Source organism: Varanus komodoensis, unplaced genomic scaffold (assembly GCF_004798865.1).
Source record: "Varanus komodoensis strain SLA01 unplaced genomic scaffold, ASM479886v1 scaffold8, whole genome shotgun sequence".
NCBI classification, from domain to species: domain Eukaryota; kingdom Metazoa; phylum Chordata; class Lepidosauria; order Squamata; family Varanidae; genus Varanus; species Varanus komodoensis.
The window spans coordinates 17,663,797-17,670,906 of NW_025336481.1; positions in this window are offsets into that span (position 1 = coordinate 17,663,797).

Below are 7,110 nucleotides of genomic sequence, written 5' to 3' on the forward strand. Positions count from 1 at the left end.
GGATCTGTCTATATGCTTTTAAGGAAGGCTACATGTCTAATTTCGGCACAATCCTTTTCCATCCATATTGGCAGAGATAACTTATTGAAGAAGATTCCCTTCCCAATCCAGCCGCCATTGGAACTGCCAGCTTCTCTTCTATAGCCTTCATACCTGCATGGTAAGGGCTCTTCTCTATGTAACATCAAACAGCTAACTGAGGAAAAAATCTGAGCACAACCTCCCCCTTTCCTATATTTTGGCACAAGCCTGACTAGAGGAAGACTTTATACAATGCAATGACAATCCTGAAACCAATTTATTTAATCTCTGTCTGTATTACATTGGGGTTGTAGCAGTGAAGCCTCTACCATGGATTAGCTAAGCTGATGTTATTCATTTATTAGATTTATACCCTGCCTTTTTTCTTACAACTCAAAGTGGTTTACATAAGTCTCCTCCTGTTGCTCTCAACTTATCCCCACAACAACCACCCTGTGAAGTAAGTTGGACTGAAAGTCTGTGACTGGACCAGAGCCACCCAACTGGCTCCCTGGCTGAGCAGGGATTACAACTCAGAGCAACCAAAACCCCCATCCCACACTCTTCACTACTACACTACTCTGGCTCTCATCCTGATGTAACAGGATGTTAATGAACACTCCACATACTCAGTAACAAAGTTATTCACCTTCCGTGCAAAAAAGAAGCTGTAGCCTGAAAGACTAGGCATTTTTTGTAGGATAGACTGAGGACATGGAAGAGGTCCAGAGCAGGACCCTTCCTCTCAAGGCGCTGCTTCCATATTTCCAGGTGTTGCTCCAAAGAAATGAATTTTAAATGTTTCCTCATACCAACAAGAAACATATCTATCCTTGCTGCCAACTTTAGTCTTGGGCTTCATAGTTTTTGGCTGGTCTTGCTAAACAGCCAAAGTCATGAACATCCTGACTTTCTGTGAGAGACAATCCCTTGCTTCCTTCCCTAACTCCAAATTTAGATCAACATTCAGTTCTGCTACACTTTCGAAGCACTCACAGGCCCTTGGCAATCCAGCACCAGAATGTTTCCTGGAGTATGTTTGGTGCGTGATTGTCTTGGCAGCTGAGCATCAAATAACAACGTGTCTCCAAAGCACAGTGTAATTGTAGGGGCAATCCACACTACCCTCCCAAGCTTCAAGCTGAAGACTGAAGCTCAGTTTGACACAAGCGGCAAACAGAGATGGAACACTTGAACAGATTTCAAATATATACCCTGAATAGGAACAATAATATTTATATTCAATCATATTTAAGTTCAAATGCTGTTTATAATTAACACATTCCTTAAATAAACAAACAGCTGGTATTAACATTTTGCAACGTATATAAAAATAAATATAATGGGGAATGAATCACAAATCCTTTGAACTACATGAGTGCTCTATTTTTCCAATGGGTTAGACATTAGTCCATGCAGCAAAAACAGCCAATAGTCTTGTGGGACCTTAAAGACTAGCAACATTCTAATCCACAACAATGTAAGTCAGAATAAATTAGTCCATTTTTTTTACAGGGCACAGCCAACAGACTGGGCATGGCCTGTGGAACTTCCTGATCTAGTCCACCAGCCTATCCACACACCATTACATATTGCTCAGCTGACCATACACTATTTTTTTCTGTCCTGTACAGTGAGAAAAGTCAGTGTAATGTCCAGAAAGTCAGATGATGCTGGTGGTCCCAAGCACATCCAGTATGGGTTTCTTCTCTGCATACCACAACTTCCCTAACTTTTTGTCAATCTCCTGGTGACTAAATCTCTACTTTCTTTGCATCCTCCTTGTTCTCTCTGAGGTTTTTCAATACAGTTGATTAGCCTTTCCAGCTTGACATCCTTCATGCTCTAGATTTGCATGTCTCTATCTCCAACTAGCTTTTTTTCATGCTTGTCTAATTGTTTCTCCAGCATTTCCACAAGGCTGAAGCTTTTGCTGTGCTTTATCTTTCTTGTTTATGGATCTTCACAAACAGGATGAGCTATTTTCAGTGGTATCCCCACATTTTGCAAAGTTCCCCTGAAAACTTTGTAGGCTAAATGGGGTAGGGGACCAACCAGTATAGCTCCCTCATGTCTGAAGTCAATGAGATAACTTTTACAAGGGTTGGGAACAAGTGTGGTATGGTAGGCATGTCATGAGCAGAGCTGCCTGGAGCTGGAGGTCAGACTAGATGGCCCACAAGACCCCTTCTGATTCACTTTCTTTCTTTCTTAGTCAGGTTTTGGCTTTCTGTCTTTATGCAGGTATTTGCATATAAGTAATATCTGAAGAAATCCTCTAAATTCCCTCCCTCTAAGTGCAGATAGGGATGGCACAGCAGATTAAACTGTTCAGCCACTGGGATGTTGATCAGAAGGTTGGTAGTTCAAATCTGCAGGATGGGATGAACCCCAGCTGCTTTGTCCCAGTTCTTGCCTACCTAGCAATTTAAAAGCATGCAAATGCAAGTAGATGATTAGGTACCACTTCATTGAACAAGGTAACAGTGTTCCATGTGCCTCAGCATTTAATCACTCTGGCCACATGACCACAGAAGCATCTTCAGACAACACTGGCTCCTTGGCTTACAGAGATGAGCACTGGCCCAGGAGTCAGACATGACTAGCATGCATGTGTGCGGGGACCTTTACCTTTAATTGTGGATAAATCATCTCTTTGGATGTCTGAAGCCAGAGATTTCTGTGGTCTTCAAACAACAAAATAAGACTTGCATTATGGCTCTGTCATAAAGGTGCCATTTTAGTTCCTTTCTAATAGTTTTTTTTATTATTAGGGATTATCCAGATTATTCATTTAAGCTAGGTGCCTATAGCATTTTTGAATTTATGGGACAGTCCTACAATCCAACACTACACATAACCTACAGGGCTGGAGGCAAAAAGCACATAATCTTCAAATCCTAAAAAAGCAAATGGGGAGGAAAAGGTCCATGAAACAGGGGGAGCAGAGTAGGTCACTTTGCTGGAGTGTTGGCTGCTTTATGCAGCAGCATAACAAGGGAACAGTCAGTTTCTAAAATAAAGTGTCTGTGTGCATGCATGTGTGTGCATCTGTTTAAAAGTTCACAAAGTGGCATTGGACATGGAGATAATTCATCACCAATGAAGCCACAGGCATTAGGCAACAGTACCCATGTGGTACCCATGAGGCAACCACATTCTTAAGTGTATTTGCAATGCAAATAAATGTTCTTACCATTACAAACAGGGATGGGAGAAAAACACTTTTGGAAGAGAGAAACAGAGGTCAGAATCCCACATCAAACCTCAGAAATGAGCTCTGAGTTTACTCTTTTGTAGAGCAGAAGAGTGGAGGTGACCTTTGCCGCCTGTCTCCTCCTATCCTCAGTAGGATGCTGGCAATCCTCCAAGTCTGGGAGGTTGCAGGCAGCGACACTGGATCATGCTTGCTGTGTACACTGAATGCATATTGGAAATAAACAAATATTAATGCACTACTAATACAGCAATTTGTTTGACCAGCTGCAGATCTGTGTCATAAAGGCAGCCCCAGCTCTTTTTGTGGGGCTGCCTTTGAAGATGGTCCAGACTCTTCCATTAGTCCAAAACAGAGTAGCGCAGTTACTATAAGAACCAGCCCTAGAGAACATATCACATTGGTCCTCCACCAATTGCATTGGCTACCTGTCATTGCCCAGTCCCAATTCAAAGTGTTCATGCTAACATATAAAGCCTTAAATGGTTTGGGACTGGGATAGCTAAAGAAACACCAGTTTCCATATACCCCTACCAAACTACTCAGGTCAGCAATAGAAAACCTCCTTCACGCCCGCCCCCCCCAATGAGGTGAGGAGGAAATTCATGAGGAAAAGGGCCTTCTTGGTCATCACACCTTACCTTTGGAATTCCCTTACAAAGCAGGTACAACTGGCACCCACTTTATCTTGCTTTTGGTGCCAAGTTAATACTTTTTTATTATCTGTTTTTAGATTATGATTCATTCATCTTGCTGATGGTTTGTTATATTGTTTATTATACTATGTTTATCCTCCTGTTACATTCAAGTAGCATTTTTATTGTATTATGTTTTATGGTTTTAGTTATTATAGTCATCTATTTTGATCTGCATTATTGTTATGATTGTGCTGTGAGCTGCCCAGAGAGCTTTCTGGCTATGGGACAGCATACAAATGTAATAAGTAAAATAAAAATAAATAAAATTGCATCCATCAAGCACATTTCCTGCCCCACCAATACCTTGCCCCTAATCCATCTATGTTTATACTTTCTCTCTACCAGGATGTCAGACAACCATGTCAGCTGTTAAAAAAGCAGATAAGTCCTGTAAGACAAAATGTTTGCTGTTTTCCATTCTCCATTTTTATTTATTTATTATTTATTTATTTAAAACATTTTTATGCTGCCCCCATCACAACAAAGCCTCGGGGCGTCTCACAACAGAACAAAATACATAAATACATAGATAATAACAATATAACAATAAAAAAATTATTTAAAAACCCCAGTGCATCTCGGCTAAAAATTTAAAATCCTATAAATACAAATAATTTAACAATTAAAATAAGTTTTAAATGAAAAGGTCTTAGCCTGGCGCCGAAAAACAAATAACAACGGTGCCAGGCGGACCTCTCTGGGAAGCGCATTCCATAGATGGGGTGCCACCGCAGAGAAAGCCCTCCTCCGGGTACTTACCCTCCTAATATTCACAGAGGGTTCCCGGAGAAGGGCATCTGTTGCTGATCTCACGGGGCGGGAGGGCATATATGGACGCAAGCGTTCCTTTAGATATCCAGGTCCCAAGCCGTTGAGGGCTTTATAGGTCATAACCAACACCTTGAATTGGGCCCGGACTTCAATCGGGAGCCAGTGGAGCTGACGGAGAACTGGGGTTATATGAGAACAACGCCCAGTCCCTGTCAGCAACCTGGCAGCTCTATTCTGCACCAATTAAAGTATCCGGACTGTCTTCAAGGGTAGCCCCATGTAGAGCATGTTACAGAAATCTAATTGGGAAGTCACCAATGCATGTGTCACTGTTGCCAGGCAGTTGTTCTCCAGGAAGGGACGCAGCTGATGCATCAGCTGAAGCTGAAGGAAGGTGCTCCTCGCCACCACTGTCACCTGAGCTTCCAGAGACAGCTCAGGGTCGAGCAGCACTCCTAAGCTGTGAACCCTGTCCCTCAAAGGGAGTGCAACCCCATTTAGGACAAGGCCCAAGTCCCCCATCCCGAGGCCCAAGCCACCCACCAAGAGGACCTCTGTCTTGTCTGGATTGAGCTTCAGTTTATTGGCCCTCATCCAGCCCATTACCTCAGCCAGGCACCAGTTCAGCACAGCCACTGCCTCACCTGGATTGGTGGAAAACGAGAGGTAGAGCTGGATATTTTTCATACTCTTCACCCAGGAAACATCACTCACCCCACACAAGCAATGAACAGTTCAGTCTAGGGAGCAGCCTGACATACTAACCCATCCAAGCATTTTATAATGCACAAAATTTTAAATTACCTTTTATCCAACCAAAGAAGGCAATTCTGCCTGCTTCTAGCAAACTGCATTGCTATTAAAACAATGCTATTAAAACTACAGAGCTTTTGGGAGTGCAATCTATCAAGCACAGCTGATAACAATCTTGTATTGCAAGTGTAGGCAACTTTCTTAAACCTGTAAAGTGCCCTGCTGATCGTCATGGTTTCTTAATTCCTTATTCCAGGCCCCACATGGGCCCACATTCTTAGGAAGGAAAGACAGCAGGAAGCTGGATGTCACTGCTTTTAAGTGTTCCTGATTCCCTACTCCCACAAGAAAGGACAGTTGTCATTACTGCTGTTATGTAAGTGGAAAGCTTTGGAGGTTGCAACTGGGGTGGGCTGGGAATAGGCCAGAACAGGGGTACCCAGTAGAGTTGGGGAGGAGCAGGGCTGGTCCTGAGGTGACTCAATGGGTCTGAAGGAAAAGTAGGTAGACCTGGGCTATGAGGACTGCAGAGAGCAACAGGAAAAGTTTAGTCTGGAGGATGCCCCACCTGGAGGTGGCAGTGAACTTGGGAGGTGAGAAAGAGAGAAACCCCTAGTTCACATGATTAAACTAGTCCACTGTGGTTTAAAGAGGTCACCGTGGGCTGGGGTGTGTGCTTGGCAGGATTAGAATATTCACCTAGCTGCAGCTTGTTGTCTTGTGCCCACCTGGGTGATAGGGCTGTGTGAGAGTTAAACAATCATCACATAAGCCTAGAACAAGCCATGGGCCTACCTTAATGGACATTGCATGAGAGTAAGCTTCATTTACACAGGAACTTAATTCTGTGGAATAATCGGGCTTTTTACTGCCTGCTTGTTTCCTGTGAGCTCCACTCAACTGTTCCAACTTAACAGATTCACCTTTATTTTCTGGCTATTTTACTGCCTTCTCCCATTACGGACAAGTCTGGGCTCCTACTTGGCTATTCAGTTTTGCCATCCCTTCTCAAGATGCTGTGTCTGCACATGCATATGAGATATTTGAAAGTGTAGAGAGTTTTACTGAACACAATGTAACTTTTTTCTAGGTATATATGCATATGATCATACTGGAATTTACAAACATTGAGCACAGTGGTATTTACTTCTGAGTATACAATAACCCAAAAGAAGTTGTAACAAATGTAATGAGGCTTACTGCCAGGTACCTTGGTATAGGATTCCATTTAAAGACTTCAGAGCAACACTGGCAGAAGTGTTATTTGTATTTAAATTGAATATAATAATTGTTTTTCCATTTGGTGTAGATACAGATTTTAACATACCTCTTGGCCAAAATACAGCTTTTGATCGAGGGGATCTGGTAATGTTGGGTTTGCTAGAATCAAAACTCTAGAGCGCGCAATAGCCTTTGCTTGTTCTTAATTTTGTCTCTCTTCCCACGCAGAGAACGAGACGTGTACTTGAACCAGTGGCTCTCTGCTGCCTTCGCAGCCCCGGGTAAAACAAACTGCACACAGGCAGAGTCCGCCTTCAGCGGAGCACAGGTGGGGCGAGGTGGGGCGAGCCGGCTCCTCCCCTCCCCCGCTTTGCCCGGCTCCAGGTGTCGTTGGCGGCTCCAACTCGACAGTTGAGGGAGGGAGGGAGC